Genomic DNA, 19,130 nt, shown 5'->3' on the forward strand with positions numbered 1-19,130 from the left:
GGTTTTACTTCTCATTAAACATATTCTTGCATTTTGATGTTTTTATTGTGATGGGAGGTTATAAGGAAGAAGCCCGGCTAGCTCAGTTCGGTAGAGCATGAGACTCTTAATCTCAGGGTCGTGGGTTCGAGCCCCACGTTGGGCTATTGAGCTTTCAAGAATAGGAATTGAGCACCCGCATGTTGATCAAAGTCTTAGTTCTACTAAAGCTTAAATTGTTCCTTATTAAAGGAAACATCAGAACATTTATATAACGTAGGTTTCAGACACACCAATCAAACATCTACAGCTGATGAGAAAATTATGTTTTGGATTGAATCCATCAATTTGTCTAGATTATATCCTAAACTAGAATTGAAAACTGTAAGAGACTTGATCCCTAACCAATGAATAGCATGAGTGTGCTTGATCTTCTGGCGAAAGAGTTAGGCAAGATGGTCCAGGCTGGTTTTGTTCACGGAACTTGTGGTCAAAAACGTTAAGGGTAAAACTTACTCTGTAATCTGATAATTTTCTCAGACCTAGGTTGTTTTCATAGTAGAGGGTTTTACTTCTCATTAAACATATTCTTGCATTTTGATGTTTTTATTGTGATGGGAGGTTACAAGAAGAAGAAGAAGAAGAAGAAGAAGAAGAAGAAGAAGAAGAAGAAGCCCGGCTAGCTCAGTTCGGTAGAGCATGAGACTCTTAATCTCAGGGTCGTGGGTTCGAGCCCCACGTCGGGCTATGGAGCACCAGCATGCTGATCAAAGTCTTAGTTTTACTAAAGCTTAAATTGTTTTTTATTAAAGGAAACATCAGAGCATATACATAACATAGGTTTCAGACACACCAATCAAACATCTACAGCTGATAAGAAAATTATGTTTTGGATTGAATCCATCAATTTGTCTAGATTATATTCTAAACTAGAATTGAAAACTGCAAGCGACTCGATCCCTAACCAATGAATAGCATGAGTGTGCTTGATCTTCTGGCGAAAGAGTTAGGCAGCCTGGTTCAGGCTGGTTTTGTTCAAGGAACTTGTGGTCAAAAACGTTAAGGGTAAAACTTACTCTGTAAATTGATCATTTTCTCAGACCTAGGTTGTTTTCATACTAGAGGGCTTTATTTCTCATGAAACATATTCTTGCATTCTAACATCTCCATCGTGATGTGAAGTTTTAAGGAAGAAGCATGGCTAGCTCAGTTCGGCAGAACATGAGACTCTTAATCTCAGGGTCGTGGTTTTGGAGCCCTACGTTGGGCTATGGAGCTTTTAAGATTAGGAATTGAGCACCAGCATGCTGATCAAAGTCTTGGCTTAAAAGACTCTTTATTAAAGGAAACATCAGAGCATATACATTCCATAGGTATCACACACACCAATCAAACATCAACGGCTGATCAGAAAATTATGTATATATTGACTCCATCAATTTGTATAGTTTATATAGCTTAACTATAATGGAAAACTGCAAAAGATTGAATCCATAACAATTAACAAGCATGCATGTGTTTAATCTTCTGGCGAAAGAGTTAGGCAAGATGGTTCAGGCTGGTTTTGTTCACGGAACTTGTGGTCAAAAACGATAATGGTAAAACTTACTCTGTAATCTGATAATTTTCTCAGACCTAGGTTGTTTTCATAGTAGAGGGTTTTACTTCTCATTAAACATGTTTTTGCATTTTGATGTTTCTATTGTGATGGGAGGTTATATGGAAGAAGGCCGGCTGGCTCAGTTCGGTAGAGCATGAGACTCTTAATCTCAGGGTCGTGGGTTCGAGCCCCACGTTGGGCTATGGAGCTTTCAAGAATAGGAATTGAGCACCCGCATGTTGATCAAAGTCTTAGTTCTACTAAAGCTTAAATTGTTATTTATTAAAGGAAACATCAGAACATTTATATAACGTAGGTTTCAAACACACCAATCAAACATCTACAGCTGATGAGAAAATTATGTTTTGTATTGAATCCATCAATTTGTCTAGATTATATCCTAAACTAGAATTGAAAACTGCAAGAGACTCGATCCCTAACCAATGAATAGCATGAGTGTGCTTGATCTTCTGGCGAAAGAGTTAGGCAGCCTGGTTCAGGCTGGTTTTGTTCAAGGAACTTGTGGTCAAAAACGTTAAGGGTAAAACTTACTCTGTAAATTGATCATTTTCTCAGACCTAGGTTGTTTTCATACTAGAGGGCTTTATTTCTCATGAAACATATTCTTGCATTCTAACATCTCCATCGTGATGTGAAGTTTCAAGGTAGAAGCCTGGCTAGCTAAGCTCGGTAGAGCATGAGACTCTTAATCTCAGGGTGGTGGGTTCGAGCCCCACGTTGGGCTATGAAGCTTTTAAGATTAGGAATTGAGCACCAGCATGCTGATCAAAGTCTTGGCTTAAAAGACTCTTTATTAAAGGAAACATCAGAGCATATACATTCCATAGGTATCACACACACCAATCAAACATCAACGGCTGATCAGAAAATTATGTATATATTGAATCCATCAATTTGTCTAGTTTATATAGCTTAACTATAATGGAAAACTGCAACAGATTGAATCCATAACAATTAACAAGCATGCATGTGTTTTATCTTCTGGTGAAAGAGTTAGGCAGCCTGGTTCAGGCTGGTTTTGTTGAAGGAACTTGTGGTCAAAAACGTTAAGGGTAAAACTTACTCTGTAAACTGATCATTTTCTCAGACCTAGGTTGTTTTCATACTAGAGGGTTTTACTTCTCATTAAACATGTTCTTGCATTTTGATGTTTCTATTGTGATGGGAGGTTATATGGAAGAAGCCCGGCTAGCTCAGTTCGGTAGAGCATGAGACTCTTAATCTCAGGGTCGTGGGTTTAAGCCCCACGTTGGGCTATTGAGCTTTCAAGAATAGGAATTGAGCACCCCCATGTTGATCAAAGTCTTTGTTCTACTAAAGCTTAAATTGTTCCTTATTAAAGGAAACATCAGAACATTTATATAACGTAGTTTTCAAACACACCAATCAAACATCTACAGCTGATGAGAAAATTATTTTTTGTATTGAATCCATCAATTTGTCTAGATTATATCCTAAACTACAATTGAAAACTGCAAGAGACTCGATCCCTAACCAATGAATAGCATGAGTGTGCTTGATCTTCTGGCGGAAGAGTGAGGCAGCCTGGTTCAGGCTGGTTTTGTTCAAGGAACTTGTGGTCAAGAACTTTAAGGGTAAAACATACTCTGTAATCTGATAATTTTCTCGGACCTAGGTTGTTTTCATAGTAGAGGGTTGTACTTCTCATTAAACATATTCTTGCATTTTGATGTTTGTATTGTGATGGGAGGTTATATGGAAGAAGCCCGGCTAGCTCAGTTCGGTAGAGCATGAGACTCTTAATCTCAGGGTCGTGGGTTGGAGCCCTACGTTGGGCTATGAAGCTTTTAAGATTAGGAATTGAGCACCAGCATGCTGATCAAAGTCTTAGCTTAAAAGACTCTTTATAAAAGGAAACATCAGAGCATATACATTCCATATGTATCACACACACCAATCAAACATCAACGGCTGATCAGAAAATTATGTATATATTGAATCCATCAATTTGTCTAGTTTATATAGCTTAACTATAATGGAAAACTGCAACAGATTGAATCCATAACAATTAACAAGCATGCATGTGTTTAATCTTCTGGCGAAAGAGTTAGGCAAGATGGTTCAGGCTGGTTTTGTTCACGGAACTTGTGGTCAAAAACGATAAGGGTAAAACTTACTCTGTAATCTGATAATTTTCTCAGACCTAGGTTGTTTTCATAGTAGAGGGTTTTACTTCTCATTAAACATATTCTTGCATTTTGATGTTTGTATTGTGATGGGAGGTTATATGGAAGAAGCCCGGCTAGCTCAGTTCGGTAGAGCATGAGACTCTTAATCTCAGGGTCGTGGGTTCGAGCCCCACGTTGGGCTATGGAGCACCAGCATGCTGATCAAAGTCTTAGTTCTACTAAAGCTTAAATTGTTCCTTATTAAAGGAAACATCAGAACATTTATATAACATAGGTTTCAGACACACCAATCAAACATCTACAGCTGATGAGAAAATTATGTTTTGGATTGAATCCATCAATTTGTCTAGATTATATCCTAAACTAGAATTGAAAACTGTAAGAGACTTGATCCCTAACCAATGAATAGCATCAGTGTGCTTGATCTTCTGGCGGAGGAGTTAGGCAGCCTGGTTCAGGCTGGTTTTGTTCAAGGAACTTGTGGTCAAAAACGTTAAGGGTAAAATTTACTCTGTAATCTGATAATTTTCTGGGACCTAGGTTGTTTTCATAGTAGAGGGTTTTACTTCTCATTAAACATATTCTTGCATTTTGATGTTTCTATTGTGATGGGAGGTTATATGTAAGAAGCCCGGCTAGCTCAGTTCGGTAGAGCATGAGACTCTTAATCTCAGGGTCGTGGGTTCGAGCCCCACGTTGGGCTATTGAGCTTTCAAGAATAGGAATTGAGCACCCGCATGTTGATCAAAGTCTTAGTTCTACTAAAGCTTAAATTGTTATTTATTAAAGGAAACATCAGAACATTTATATAACGTAGGTTTCAAACACACCAATCAAACATCTACAGCTGATGAGAAAATTATGTTTTGTATTGAATCCATCAATTTGTCTAGATTATATCCTAAACTAGAATTGCAAAGTGCAAGAGACTCGATCCCTAACCAATGAATAGCATGAGTGTGCTTGATCTTCTGGCGAAAGAGTTAGGCAGCCTGGTTCAGGCTGGTTTTGTTCAAGGAACTTGTGGTCAAAAACGTTAAGGGTAAAACTCACTCTGTAAACTGATCATTTTCTCAGACCTAGGTTGTTTTCATACTAGAGGGCTTTACTTCTCATAAAACATATTCTTGCATTCTAACATCTCCATCGCTATGTGAAGTTTTAAGGAAAAAGCATGGCTAGCTCAGTTCGGTAGAGCATGAGACTCTTAATCTCAGGGTCGTGGGTTGGAGCCCTACGTTGGGCTATGGAGCTTTTAAGATTAGGAATTGAGCACCAGCATGCTGATCAAATTCTTAGCTTAAAAGACTTTATTAAAGGAAACATCAGAGCATATACATTCCATAGGTATCACACACACCAATCAAACATCAACGGCTGATCAGAAAATTATGTATATATTGAATCCATCAATTTGTTTAGTTTATATAGTTTAACTAAAATGGAAAACTGTAACAGATTGAATCCATAACAATTAACAAGCATGCATGTGTTTTATCTTCTGGCGAAAGAGTTAGGCAAGATGGTCCAGGCTGGTTTTGTTCACGGAACTTGTGGTCAAAAACGTTAAGGGTAAAACGTACTCTGTAATCTGATAATTTTCTCAGACCTAGGTTGTTTTCATAGTAGAGGGTTTTACTTCTCATTAAACATATTCTTGCATTTTGATGTTTTTATTGTGATGGGAGGTTATAAGGAAGAAGCCCGGCTAGCTCAGTTCGGTAGAGCATGAGACTCTTAATCTCAGGGTCGTGGGTTCGAGCCCCACGTTGGGCTATTGAGCTTTCAAGAATAGGAATTGAGCACCCGCATGTTGATCAAAGTCTTAGTTCTACTAAAGCTTAAATTGTTCCTTATTAAAGGAAACATCAGAACATTTATATAACGTAGGTTTCAGACACACCAATCAAACATCTACAGCTGATGAGAAAATTATGTTTTGGATTGAATCCATCAATTTGTCTAGATTATATCCTAAACTAGAATTGAAAACTGTAAGAGACTTGATCCCTAACCAATGAATAGCATGAGTGTGCTTGATCTTCTGGCGAAAGAGTTAGGCAAGATGGTCCAGGCTGGTTTTGTTCACGGAACTTGTGGTCAAAAACGTTAAGGGTAAAACTTACTCTGTAATCTGATAATTTTCTCAGACCTAGGTTGTTTTCATAGTAGAGGGTTTTACTTCTCATTAAACATATTCTTGCATTTTGATGTTTTTATTGTGATGGGAGGTTACAAGAAGAAGAAGAAGAAGAAGAAGAAGAAGAAGAAGAAGCCCGGCTAGCTCAGTTCGGTAGAGCATGAGACTCTTAATCTCAGGGTCGTGGGTTCGAGCCCCACGTCGGGCTATGGAGCACCAGCATGCTGATCAAAGTCTTAGTTTTACTAAAGCTTAAATTGTTTTTTATTAAAGGAAACATCAGAGCATATACATAACATAGGTTTCAGACACACCAATCAAACATCTACAGCTGATAAGAAAATTATGTTTTGGATTGAATCCATCAATTTGTCTAGATTATATTCTAAACTAGAATTGAAAACTGCAAGCGACTCGATCCCTAACCAATGAATAGCATGAGTGTGCTTGATCTTCTGGCGAAAGAGTTAGGCAGCCTGGTTCAGGCTGGTTTTGTTCAAGGAACTTGTGGTCAAAAACGTTAAGGGTAAAACTTACTCTGTAAATTGATCATTTTCTCAGACCTAGGTTGTTTTCATACTAGAGGGCTTTATTTCTCATGAAACATATTCTTGCATTCTAACATCTCCATCGTGATGTGAAGTTTTAAGGAAGAAGCATGGCTAGCTCAGTTCGGCAGAACATGAGACTCTTAATCTCAGGGTCGTGGTTTTGGAGCCCTACGTTGGGCTATGGAGCTTTTAAGATTAGGAATTGAGCACCAGCATGCTGATCAAAGTCTTGGCTTAAAAGACTCTTTATTAAAGGAAACATCAGAGCATATACATTCCATAGGTATCACACACACCAATCAAACATCAACGGCTGATCAGAAAATTATGTATATATTGACTCCATCAATTTGTATAGTTTATATAGCTTAACTATAATGGAAAACTGCAAAAGATTGAATCCATAACAATTAACAAGCATGCATGTGTTTAATCTTCTGGCGAAAGAGTTAGGCAAGATGGTTCAGGCTGGTTTTGTTCACGGAACTTGTGGTCAAAAACGATAATGGTAAAACTTACTCTGTAATCTGATAATTTTCTCAGACCTAGGTTGTTTTCATAGTAGAGGGTTTTACTTCTCATTAAACATGTTTTTGCATTTTGATGTTTCTATTGTGATGGGAGGTTATATGGAAGAAGGCCGGCTGGCTCAGTTCGGTAGAGCATGAGACTCTTAATCTCAGGGTCGTGGGTTCGAGCCCCACGTTGGGCTATGGAGCTTTCAAGAATAGGAATTGAGCACCCGCATGTTGATCAAAGTCTTAGTTCTACTAAAGCTTAAATTGTTATTTATTAAAGGAAACATCAGAACATTTATATAACGTAGGTTTCAAACACACCAATCAAACATCTACAGCTGATGAGAAAATTATGTTTTGTATTGAATCCATCAATTTGTCTAGATTATATCCTAAACTAGAATTGAAAACTGCAAGAGACTCGATCCCTAACCAATGAATAGCATGAGTGTGCTTGATCTTCTGGCGAAAGAGTTAGGCAGCCTGGTTCAGGCTGGTTTTGTTCAAGGAACTTGTGGTCAAAAACGTTAAGGGTAAAACTTACTCTGTAAATTGATCATTTTCTCAGACCTAGGTTGTTTTCATACTAGAGGGCTTTATTTCTCATGAAACATATTCTTGCATTCTAACATCTCCATCGTGATGTGAAGTTTCAAGGTAGAAGCCTGGCTAGCTAAGCTCGGTAGAGCATGAGACTCTTAATCTCAGGGTGGTGGGTTCGAGCCCCACGTTGGGCTATGAAGCTTTTAAGATTAGGAATTGAGCACCAGCATGCTGATCAAAGTCTTGGCTTAAAAGACTCTTTATTAAAGGAAACATCAGAGCATATACATTCCATAGGTATCACACACACCAATCAAACATCAACGGCTGATCAGAAAATTATGTATATATTGAATCCATCAATTTGTCTAGTTTATATAGCTTAACTATAATGGAAAACTGCAACAGATTGAATCCATAACAATTAACAAGCATGCATGTGTTTTATCTTCTGGTGAAAGAGTTAGGCAGCCTGGTTCAGGCTGGTTTTGTTGAAGGAACTTGTGGTCAAAAACGTTAAGGGTAAAACTTACTCTGTAAACTGATCATTTTCTCAGACCTAGGTTGTTTTCATACTAGAGGGTTTTACTTCTCATTAAACATGTTCTTGCATTTTGATGTTTCTATTGTGATGGGAGGTTATATGGAAGAAGCCCGGCTAGCTCAGTTCGGTAGAGCATGAGACTCTTAATCTCAGGGTCGTGGGTTTAAGCCCCACGTTGGGCTATTGAGCTTTCAAGAATAGGAATTGAGCACCCCCATGTTGATCAAAGTCTTTGTTCTACTAAAGCTTAAATTGTTCCTTATTAAAGGAAACATCAGAACATTTATATAACGTAGTTTTCAAACACACCAATCAAACATCTACAGCTGATGAGAAAATTATTTTTTGTATTGAATCCATCAATTTGTCTAGATTATATCCTAAACTACAATTGAAAACTGCAAGAGACTCGATCCCTAACCAATGAATAGCATGAGTGTGCTTGATCTTCTGGCGGAAGAGTGAGGCAGCCTGGTTCAGGCTGGTTTTGTTCAAGGAACTTGTGGTCAAGAACTTTAAGGGTAAAACATACTCTGTAATCTGATAATTTTCTCGGACCTAGGTTGTTTTCATAGTAGAGGGTTGTACTTCTCATTAAACATATTCTTGCATTTTGATGTTTGTATTGTGATGGGAGGTTATATGGAAGAAGCCCGGCTAGCTCAGTTCGGTAGAGCATGAGACTCTTAATCTCAGGGTCGTGGGTTGGAGCCCTACGTTGGGCTATGAAGCTTTTAAGATTAGGAATTGAGCACCAGCATGCTGATCAAAGTCTTAGCTTAAAAGACTCTTTATAAAAGGAAACATCAGAGCATATACATTCCATATGTATCACACACACCAATCAAACATCAACGGCTGATCAGAAAATTATGTATATATTGAATCCATCAATTTGTCTAGTTTATATAGCTTAACTATAATGGAAAACTGCAACAGATTGAATCCATAACAATTAACAAGCATGCATGTGTTTAATCTTCTGGCGAAAGAGTTAGGCAAGATGGTTCAGGCTGGTTTTGTTCACGGAACTTGTGGTCAAAAACGATAAGGGTAAAACTTACTCTGTAATCTGATAATTTTCTCAGACCTAGGTTGTTTTCATAGTAGAGGGTTTTACTTCTCATTAAACATATTCTTGCATTTTGATGTTTGTATTGTGATGGGAGGTTATATGGAAGAAGCCCGGCTAGCTCAGTTCGGTAGAGCATGAGACTCTTAATCTCAGGGTCGTGGGTTCGAGCCCCACGTTGGGCTATGGAGCACCAGCATGCTGATCAAAGTCTTAGTTCTACTAAAGCTTAAATTGTTCCTTATTAAAGGAAACATCAGAACATTTATATAACATAGGTTTCAGACACACCAATCAAACATCTACAGCTGATGAGAAAATTATGTTTTGGATTGAATCCATCAATTTGTCTAGATTATATCCTAAACTAGAATTGAAAACTGTAAGAGACTTGATCCCTAACCAATGAATAGCATCAGTGTGCTTGATCTTCTGGCGGAGGAGTTAGGCAGCCTGGTTCAGGCTGGTTTTGTTCAAGGAACTTGTGGTCAAAAACGTTAAGGGTAAAATTTACTCTGTAATCTGATAATTTTCTGGGACCTAGGTTGTTTTCATAGTAGAGGGTTTTACTTCTCATTAAACATATTCTTGCATTTTGATGTTTCTATTGTGATGGGAGGTTATATGGAAGAAGCCCGGCTAGCTCAGTTCGGTAGAGCATGAGACTCTTAATCTCAGGGTTGTGGGTTCGAGCCTCACGTTGGGCTATTGAGCTTTCAAGAATAGGAATTGAGCACCCGCATGCTGGTCAAAGTCTTAGTTCTACTAAAGTTTAAATTGTTTCTTATTAAAGGAAACATCAGAACATTTATATAACGTAGGTTTCAAACATACCAATCAAACATCTACAGCTGATGAGAAAATTATGTTTTGGATTGAATCCATCAATTTGTCTAGATTATATCCTAAACTAGAATTGAAAACTGTAAGAGACTTGATCCCTAACCAATGAATAGCATGAGTGTGCTTGATCTTCGGGCGGAAGAGTTAGGCAGCCTGGTTCAGGCTGGTTTTGTTCAAGGAACTTGTGGTCAAAAACGTTAAGGGTAAAATTTACTCTGTAATCTGATAATTTTCTGGGACCTAGGTTGTTTTCATAGTAGAGGGTTTTACTTCTCATTAAACATATTCTTGCATTTTGATGTTTCTATAGTGATGGGAGGTTATATGTAAGAAGCCCGGCTAGCTCAGTTCGGTAGAGCATGAGACTCTTAATCTCAGGGTCGTGGGTTCGAGCCCCACGTTGGGCTATTGAGCTTTCAAGAATAGGAATTGAGCACCCGCATGTTGATCAAAGTCTTAGTTCTACTAAAGCTTAAATTGTTATTTATTAAAGGAAACATCAGAACATTTATATAACGTAGGTTTCAAACACACCAATCAAACATCTACAGCTGATGAGAAAATTATGTTTTGTATTGAATCCATCAATTTGTCTAGATTATATCCTAAACTAGAATTGAAAACTGCAAGAGACTCGATCCCTAACCAATGAATAGCATGAGTGTGCTTGATCTTCTGGCGAAAGAGTTAGGCAGCCTGGTTCAGGCTGGTTTTGTTCAAGGAACTTGTGGTCAAAAACGTTAAGGGTAAAACTTACTCTGTAAATTGATCATTTTCTCAGACCTAGGTTGTTTTCATACTAGAGGGCTTTATTTCTCATGAAACATATTCTTGCATTCTAACATCTCCATCGTGATGTGAAGTTTCAAGGTAGAAGCCTGGCTAGCTAAGCTCGGTAGAGCATGAGACTCTTAATCTCAGGGTGGTGGGTTCGAGCCCCACGTTGGGCTATGGAGTTTTTAAGATTAGGAATTGAGCACCAGCATGCTGATCAAATTCTTAGCTTAAAAGACTCTTTATTAAAGGAAACATCAGAGCATATACATTCCATAGGTATCACACACACCAATCAAACATCAACGGCTGATCAGAAAATTATGTATATATTGAATCCATCAATTTGTCTAGTTTATATAGCTTAACTATAATGGAAAACTGCAACAGATTGAATCCATAACAATTAACAAGCATGCATGTGTTTTATCTTCTGGCGAAAGTGTTAGGCTGCCTGGTTCAGGCTGGTTTTGTTGAAGGATCTTGTGGTCAAAAACGTTAAGGGTAAAACTTACTCTGTAAACTGATCATTTTCTCAGACCTAGGTTGTTTTCATACTAGAGGGTTTTACTTCTCATTAAACATGTTCTTGCATTTTGATGTTTCTATAGTGATGGGAGGTTATATGGAAGAAGCCCGGCTAGCTCAGTTCGGTAGAGCATGAGACTCTTAATCTCAGGGTTGTGGGTTCGAGCCTCACGTTGGGCTATTGAGCTTTCAAGAATAGGAATTGAGCACCCGCATGCTGATCAAAGTCTTAGTTCTACTAAAGCTTAAATTGTTCCTTATTAAAGGAAACATCAGAACATTTATATAACGTAGGTTTCAAACATACCAATCAAACATCTACAGCTGATGAGAAAATTATGTTTTGGATTGAATCCATCAATTTGTCTAGATTATATCCTAAACTAGAATTGAAAACTGTAAGAGACTTGATCCCTAACCAATGAATAGCATGAGTGTGCTTGATCTTCTGGCGGAAGAGTTAGGCAGCCTGGTTCAGGCTGGTTTTGTTCAAGGAACTTGTGGTCAAAAACGTTAAGGGTAAAATTTACTCTGTAATCTGATAATTTTCTGGGACCTAGGTTGTTTTCATAGTAGAGGGTTTTACTTCTCATTAAACATATTCTTGCATTTTGATGTTTCTATAGTGATGGGAGGTTATATGTAAGAAGCCCGGCTAGCTCAGTTCGGTAGAGCATGAGACTCTTAATCTCAGGGTCGTGGGTTCGAGCCCCATGTTGGGCTATTGAGCTTTCAAGAATAGGAATTGAGCACCCGCATGTTGATCAAAGTCTTAGTTCTACTAAAGCTTAAATTGTTATTTATTAAAGGAAACATCAGAACATTTATATAACGTAGGTTTCAAACACACCAATCAAACATCTACAGCTGATGAGAAAATTATGTTTTGTATTGAATCCATCAATTTGTCTAGATTATATCCTAAACTAGAATTGAAAACTGCAAGAGACTCGATCCCTAACCAATGAATAGCATGAGTGTGCTTGATCTTCTGGCGAAAGAGTTAGGCAGCCTGGTTCAGGCTGGTTTTGTTCAAGGAATTTGTGGTCAAAAACGTTAAGGGTAAAACTCACTCTGTAAACTGATCATTTTCTCAGACCTAGGTTGTTTTCATACTAGAGGGCTTTACTTCTCATAAAACATATTCTTGCATTCTAACATCTCCATCGCTATGTGAAGTTTTAAGGAAAAAGCATGGCTAGCTCAGTTCGGTAGAGCATGAGACTCTTAATCTCAGGGTCGTGGGTTGGAGCCCTAAATTGGGCTATGGAGCTTTTAAGATTAGGAATTGAGCACCAGCATGCTGATCAAATTCTTAGCTTAAAAGACTTTATTAAAGGAAACATCAGAGCATATACATTCCATAGGTATCACACACACCAATCAAACATCAACGGCTGATCAGAAAATTATGTATATATTGAATCCATCAATTTGTTTAGTTTATATAGTTTAACTAAAATGGAAAACTGCAACAGATTGAATCCATAACAATTAACAAGCATGCATGTGTTTTATCTTCTGGCGAAAGAGTTAGGCAAGATGGTCCAGGCTGGTTTTGTTCACGGAACTTGTGGTCAAAAACGTTAAGGGTAAAACGTACTCTGTAATCTGATAATTTTCTCAGACCTAGGTTGTTTTCATAGTAGAGGGTTTTACTTCTCATTAAACATATTCTTGCATTTTGATGTTTTTATTGTGATGGGAGGTTATAAGGAAGAAGCCCGGCTAGCTCAGTTCGGTAGAGCATGAGACTCTTAATCTCAGGGTCGTGGGTTCGAGCCCCACGTTGGGCTATTGAGCTTTCAAGAATAGGAATTGAGCACCCGCATGTTGATCAAAGTCTTAGTTCTACTAAAGCTTAAATTGTTATTTATTAAAGGAAACATCAGAACATTTATATAACGTAGGTTTCAAACACACCAATCAAACATCTACAGCTGATGAGAAAATTATGTTTTGTATTGAATCCATCAATTTGTCTAGATTATATCCTAAACTAGAATTGCAAAGTGCAAGAGACTCGATCCCTAACCAATGAATAGCATGAGTGTGCTTGATCTTCTGGCGAAAGAGTTAGGCAGCCTGGTTCAGGCTGGTTTTGTTCAAGGAATTTGTGGTCAAAAACGTTAAGGGTAAAACTCACTCTGTAAACTGATCATTTTCTCAGACCTAGGTTGTTTTCATACTAGAGGGCTTTACTTCTCATGAAACATATTCTTGCATTCTAACATCTCCATCGCTATGTGAAGTTTTAAGGAAAAAGCATGGCTAGCTCAGTTCGGTAGAGCATGAGACTCTTAATCTCAGGGTCGTGGGTTGGAGCCCTACGTTGGGCTATGGAGCTTTTAAGATTAGGAATTGAGCACCAGCATGCTGATCAAATTCTTAGCTTAAAAGACTCTTTATTAAAGGAAACATCAGAGCATATACATTCCATAGGTATCACACACACCAATCAAACATCAACGGCTGATCAGAAAATTATGTATATATTGAATCCATCAATTTGTTTAGTTTATATAGTTTAACTAAAATGGAAAACTGTAACAGATTGAATCCATAACAATTAACAAGCATGCATGTGTTTTATCTTCTGGCGAAAGAGTTAGGCAAGATGGTCCAGGCTGGTTTTGTTCACGGAACTTGTGGTCAAAAACGTTAAGGGTAAAACTTACTCTGTAATCTGATAATTTTCTCAGACCTAGGTTGTTTTCATAGTAGAGGGTTTTACTTCTCATTAAACATATTCTTGCATTTTGATGTTTTTATTGTGATGGGAGGTTATAAGGAAGAAGCCCGGCTAGCTCAGTTCGGTAGAGCATGAGACTCTTAATCTCAGGGTCGTGGGTTCGAGCCCCACGTTGGGCTATTGAGCTTTCAAGAATAGGAATTGAGCACCCGCATGTTGATCAAAGTCTTAGTTCTACTAAAGCTTAAATTGTTCCTTATTAAAGGAAACATCAGAACATTTATATAACGTAGGTTTCAGACACACCAATCAAACATCTACAGCTGATGAGAAAATTATGTTTTGGATTGAATCCATCAATTTGTCTAGATTATATCCTAAACTAGAATTGAAAACTGTAAGAGACTTGATCCCTAACCAATGAATAGCATGAGTGTGCTTGATCTTCTGGCGGAAGAGTTAGGCAGCCTGGTTCAGGCTGGTTTTGTTCAAGGAACTTGTGGTCAAAAACGTTAAGGGTAAAATTTACTCTGTAATCTGATAATTTTCTGGGACCTAGGTTGTTTTCATAGTAGAGGGTTTTACTTCTCATTAAACATATTCTTGCATTTTGATGTTTCTATTGTGATGGGAGGTTATATGTAAGAAGCCCGGCTAGCTCAGTTCGGTAGAGCATGAGACTCTTAATCTCAGGGTCGTGGGTTCGAGCCCCACGTTGGGCTATTGAGCTTTCAAGAATAGGAATTGAGCACCCGCATGTTGATCAAAGTCTTAGTTCTACTAAAGCTTAAATTGTTATTTATTAAAGGAAACATCAGAACATTTATATAACGTAGGTTTCAAACACACCAATCAAACATCTACAGCTGATGAGAAAATTATGTTTTGTATTGAATCCATCAATTTGTCTAGATTATATCCTAAACTAGAATTGCAAAGTGCAAGAGACTCGATCCCTAACCAATGAATAGCATGAGTGTGCTTGATCTTCTGGCGAAAGAGTTAGGCAGCCTGGTTCAGGCTGGTTTTGTTCAAGGAACTTGTGGTCAAAAACGTTAAGGGTAAAACTCACTCTGTAAACTGATCATTTTCTCAGACCTAGGTTGTTTTCATACTAGAGGGCTTTACTTCTCATAAAACATATTCTTGCATTCTAACATCTCCATCGCTATGTGAAGTTTTAAGGAAAAAGCATGGCTAGCTCAGTTCGGTAGAGCATGAGACTCTTAATCTCAGGGTCGTGGGTTGGAGCCCTACGTTGGGCTATGGAGCTTTTAAGATTAGGAATTGAGCACCAGCATGCTGATCAAATTCTTAGCTTAAAAGACTTTATTAAAGGAAACATCAGAGCATATACATTCCATAGGTATCACACACACCAATCAAACATCAACGGCTGATCAGAAAATTATGTATATATTGAATCCATCAATTTGTTTAGTTTATATAGTTTAACTAAAATGGAAAACTGTAACAGATTGAATCCATAACAATTAACAAGCATGCATGTGTTTTATCTTCTGGCGAAAGAGTTAGGCAAGATGGTCCAGGCTGGTTTTGTTCACGGAACTTGTGGTCAAAAACGTTAAGGGTAAAACGTACTCTGTAATCTGATAATTTTCTCAGACCTAGGTTGTTTTCATAGTAGAGGGTTTTACTTCTCATTAAACATATTCTTGCATTTTGATGTTTTTATTGTGATGGGAGGTTATAAGGAAGAAGCCCGGCTAGCTCAGTTCGGTAGAGCATGAGACTCTTAATCTCAGGGTCGTGGGTTCGAGCCCCACGTTGGGCTATTGAGCTTTCAAGAATAGGAATTGAGCACCCGCATGTTGATCAAAGTCTTAGTTCTACTAAAGCTTAAATTGTTCCTTATTAAAGGAAACATCAGAACATTTATATAACGTAGGTTTCAGACACACCAATCAAACATCTACAGCTGATGAGAAAATTATGTTTTGGATTGAATCCATCAATTTGTCTAGATTATATCCTAAACTAGAATTGAAAACTGTAAGAGACTTGATCCCTAACCAATGAATAGCATGAGTGTGCTTGATCTTCTGGCGAAAGAGTTAGGCAAGATGGTCCAGGCTGGTTTTGTTCACGGAACTTGTGGTCAAAAACGTTAAGGGTAAAACTTACTCTGTAATCTGATAATTTTCTCAGACCTAGGTTGTTTTCATAGTAGAGGGTTTTACTTCTCATTAAACATATTCTTGCATTTTGATGTTTTTATTGTGATGGGAGGTTACAAGAAGAAGAAGAAGAAGAAGAAGAAGAAGAAGAAGAAGCCCGGCTAGCTCAGTTCGGTAGAGCATGAGACTCTTAATCTCAGGGTCGTGGGTTCGAGCCCCACGTCGGGCTATGGAGCACCAGCATGCTGATCAAAGTCTTAGTTTTACTAAAGCTTAAATTGTTTTTTATTAAAGGAAACATCAGAGCATATACATAACATAGGTTTCAGACACACCAATCAAACATCTACAGCTGATAAGAAAATTATGTTTTGGATTGAATCCATCAATTTGTCTAGATTATATTCTAAACTAGAATTGAAAACTGCAAGCGACTCGATCCCTAACCAATGAATAGCATGAGTGTGCTTGATCTTCTGGCGAAAGAGTTAGGCAGCCTGGTTCAGGCTGGTTTTGTTCAAGGAACTTGTGGTCAAAAACGTTAAGGGTAAAACTTACTCTGTAAATTGATCATTTTCTCAGACCTAGGTTGTTTTCATACTAGAGGGCTTTATTTCTCATGAAACATATTCTTGCATTCTAACATCTCCATCGTGATGTGAAGTTTTAAGGAAGAAGCATGGCTAGCTCAGTTCGGCAGAACATGAGACTCTTAATCTCAGGGTCGTGGTTTTGGAGCCCTACGTTGGGCTATGGAGCTTTTAAGATTAGGAATTGAGCACCAGCATGCTGATCAAAGTCTTGGCTTAAAAGACTCTTTATTAAAGGAAACATCAGAGCATATACATTCCATAGGTATCACACACACCAATCAAACATCAACGGCTGATCAGAAAATTATGTATATATTGACTCCATCAATTTGTATAGTTTATATAGCTTAACTATAATGGAAAACTGCAAAAGATTGAATCCATAACAATTAACAAGCATGCATGTGTTTAATCTTCTGGCGAAAGAGTTAGGCAAGATGGTTCAGGCTGGTTTTGTTCACGGAACTTGTGGTCAAAAACGATAATGGTAAAACTTACTCTGTAATCTGATAATTTTCTCAGACCTAGGTTGTTTTCATAGTAGAGGGTTTTACTTCTCATTAAACATGTTTTTGCATTTTGATGTTTCTATTGTGATGGGAGGTTATATGGAAGAAGGCCGGCTGGCTCAGTTCGGTAGAGCATGAGACTCTTAATCTCAGGGTCGTGGGTTCGAGCCCCACGTTGGGCTATGGAGCTTTCAAGAATAGGAATTGAGCACCCGCATGTTGATCAAAGTCTTAGTTCTACTAAAGCTTAAATTGTTATTTATTAAAGGAAACATCAGAACATTTATATAACGTAGGTTTCAAACACACCAATCAAACATCTACAGCTGATGAGAAAATTATGTTTTGTATTGAATCCATCAATTTGTCTAGATTATATCCTAAACTAGAATTGAAAACTGCAAGAGACTCGATCCCTAACCAATGAATAGCATGAGTGTGCTTGATCTTCTGGCGAAAGAGTTAGGCAGCCTGGTTCAGGCTGGTTTTGTTCAAGGAACTTGTGGTCAAAAACGTTAAGGGTAAAACTTACTCTGTAAATTGATCATTTTCTCAGACCTAGGTTGTTTTCATACTAGAGGGCTTTATTTCTCATGAAACATATTCTTGCATTCTAACATCTCCATCGTGATGTGAAGTTTCAAGGTAGAAGCCTGGCTAGCTAAGCTCGGTAGAGCATGAGACTCTTAATCTCAGGGTGGTGGGTTCGAGCCCCACGTTGGGCTATGAAGCTTTTAAGATTAGGAATTGAGCACCAGCATGCTGATCAAAGTCTTGGCTTAAAAGACTCTTTATTAAAGGAAACATCAGAGCATATACATTCCATAGGTATCACACACACCAATCAAACATCAACGGCTGATCAGAAAATTATGTATATATTGAATCCATCAATTTGTCTAGTTTATATAGCTTAACTATAATGGAAAACTGCAACAGATTGAATCCATAACAATTAACAAGCATGCATGTGTTTTATCTTCTGGTGAAAGAGTTAGGCAGCCTGGTTCAGGCTGGTTTTGTTGAAGGAACTTGTGGTCAAAAACGTTAAGGGTAAAACTTACTCTGTAAACTGATCATTTTCTCAGACCTAGGTTGTTTTCATACTAGAGGGTTTTACTTCTCATTAAACATGTTCTTGCATTTTGATGTTTCTATTGTGATGGGAGGTTATATGGAAGAAGCCCGGCTAGCTCAGTTCGGTAGAGCATGAGACTCTTAATCTCAGGGTCGTGGGTTTAAGCCCCACGTTGGGCTATTGAGCTTTCAAGAATAGGAATTGAGCACCCCCATGTTGATCAAAGTCTTTGTTCTACTAAAGCTTAAATTGTTCCTTATTAAAGGAAACATCAGAACATTTATATAACGTAGTTTTCAAACACACCAATCAAACATCTACAGCTGATGAGAAAATTATTTTTTGTATTGAATCCATCAATTTGTCTAGATTATATCCTAAACTACAATTGAAAACTGCAAGAGACTCGATCCCTAACCAATGAATAGCATGAGTGTGCTTGATCTTCTGGCGGAAGAGTGAGGCAGCCTGGTTCAGGCTGGTTTTGTTCAAGGAACTTGTGGTCAAGAACTTTAAGGGTAAAACATACTCTGTAATCTGATAATTTTCTCGGACCTAGGTTGTTTTCATAGTAGAGGGTTGTACTTCTCATTAAACATATTCTTGCATTTTGATGTTTGTATTGTGATGGGAGGTTATATGGAAGAAGCCCGGCTAGCTCAGTTCGGTAGAGCATGAGACTCTTAATCTCAGGGTCGTGGGTTGGAGCCCTACGTTGGGCTATGAAGCTTTTAAGATTAGGAATTGAGCACCAGCATGCTGATCAAAGTCTTAGCTTAAAAGACTCTTTATAAAAGGAAACATCAGAGCATATACATTCCATATGTATCACACACACCAATCAAACATCAACGGCT

General features: G+C 38.0%; 17 non-coding genes across 17 annotated transcripts; all 17 read left to right on the forward strand.

Moving 5' to 3' along the window:
• Positions 1-71: 71 nt before the first annotated feature.
• On the forward strand, positions 72-145 carry trnak-cuu (transfer RNA lysine (anticodon CUU)). Its single transcript has one exon. It is a non-coding gene; the product is annotated as a tRNA-Lys (tRNA).
• A 507-nt stretch (positions 146-652) lies between these two features.
• Positions 653-726, forward strand: trnak-cuu (transfer RNA lysine (anticodon CUU)). Its single transcript has one exon. It is a non-coding gene; the product is annotated as a tRNA-Lys (tRNA).
• Positions 727-2,782: 2,056 nt separating this feature from the next.
• On the forward strand, positions 2,783-2,856 carry trnak-cuu (transfer RNA lysine (anticodon CUU)). Its single transcript has one exon. It is a non-coding gene; the product is annotated as a tRNA-Lys (tRNA).
• A 1,001-nt stretch (positions 2,857-3,857) lies between these two features.
• Positions 3,858-3,931, forward strand: trnak-cuu (transfer RNA lysine (anticodon CUU)). Its single transcript has one exon. It is a non-coding gene; the product is annotated as a tRNA-Lys (tRNA).
• A 448-nt stretch (positions 3,932-4,379) lies between these two features.
• On the forward strand, positions 4,380-4,453 carry trnak-cuu (transfer RNA lysine (anticodon CUU)). The gene has a single exon. It is a non-coding gene; the product is annotated as a tRNA-Lys (tRNA).
• Positions 4,454-5,452: 999 nt separating this feature from the next.
• Positions 5,453-5,526, forward strand: trnak-cuu (transfer RNA lysine (anticodon CUU)). Its single transcript has one exon. It is a non-coding gene; the product is annotated as a tRNA-Lys (tRNA).
• Positions 5,527-6,024: 498 nt separating this feature from the next.
• On the forward strand, positions 6,025-6,098 carry trnak-cuu (transfer RNA lysine (anticodon CUU)). Its single transcript has one exon. It is a non-coding gene; the product is annotated as a tRNA-Lys (tRNA).
• A 2,056-nt stretch (positions 6,099-8,154) lies between these two features.
• On the forward strand, positions 8,155-8,228 carry trnak-cuu (transfer RNA lysine (anticodon CUU)). The gene has a single exon. It is a non-coding gene; the product is annotated as a tRNA-Lys (tRNA).
• Positions 8,229-9,229: 1,001 nt separating this feature from the next.
• trnak-cuu (transfer RNA lysine (anticodon CUU)) lies at positions 9,230-9,303 on the forward strand. The gene has a single exon. It is a non-coding gene; the product is annotated as a tRNA-Lys (tRNA).
• A 991-nt stretch (positions 9,304-10,294) lies between these two features.
• On the forward strand, positions 10,295-10,368 carry trnak-cuu (transfer RNA lysine (anticodon CUU)). The gene has a single exon. It is a non-coding gene; the product is annotated as a tRNA-Lys (tRNA).
• A 1,544-nt stretch (positions 10,369-11,912) lies between these two features.
• Positions 11,913-11,986, forward strand: trnak-cuu (transfer RNA lysine (anticodon CUU)). The gene has a single exon. It is a non-coding gene; the product is annotated as a tRNA-Lys (tRNA).
• Positions 11,987-12,985: 999 nt separating this feature from the next.
• On the forward strand, positions 12,986-13,059 carry trnak-cuu (transfer RNA lysine (anticodon CUU)). Its single transcript has one exon. It is a non-coding gene; the product is annotated as a tRNA-Lys (tRNA).
• A 1,001-nt stretch (positions 13,060-14,060) lies between these two features.
• On the forward strand, positions 14,061-14,134 carry trnak-cuu (transfer RNA lysine (anticodon CUU)). Its single transcript has one exon. It is a non-coding gene; the product is annotated as a tRNA-Lys (tRNA).
• Positions 14,135-14,603: 469 nt separating this feature from the next.
• On the forward strand, positions 14,604-14,677 carry trnak-cuu (transfer RNA lysine (anticodon CUU)). Its single transcript has one exon. It is a non-coding gene; the product is annotated as a tRNA-Lys (tRNA).
• Positions 14,678-15,676: 999 nt separating this feature from the next.
• Positions 15,677-15,750, forward strand: trnak-cuu (transfer RNA lysine (anticodon CUU)). The gene has a single exon. It is a non-coding gene; the product is annotated as a tRNA-Lys (tRNA).
• Positions 15,751-16,248: 498 nt separating this feature from the next.
• Positions 16,249-16,322, forward strand: trnak-cuu (transfer RNA lysine (anticodon CUU)). The gene has a single exon. It is a non-coding gene; the product is annotated as a tRNA-Lys (tRNA).
• A 2,056-nt stretch (positions 16,323-18,378) lies between these two features.
• Positions 18,379-18,452, forward strand: trnak-cuu (transfer RNA lysine (anticodon CUU)). The gene has a single exon. It is a non-coding gene; the product is annotated as a tRNA-Lys (tRNA).
• Positions 18,453-19,130: the final 678 nt, after the last annotated feature.

The sequence above is a fragment of the Pleuronectes platessa genome, chromosome 21 (genome assembly GCF_947347685.1).
Source record: "Pleuronectes platessa chromosome 21, fPlePla1.1, whole genome shotgun sequence".
NCBI lineage: Eukaryota > Metazoa > Chordata > Actinopteri > Pleuronectiformes > Pleuronectidae > Pleuronectes > Pleuronectes platessa.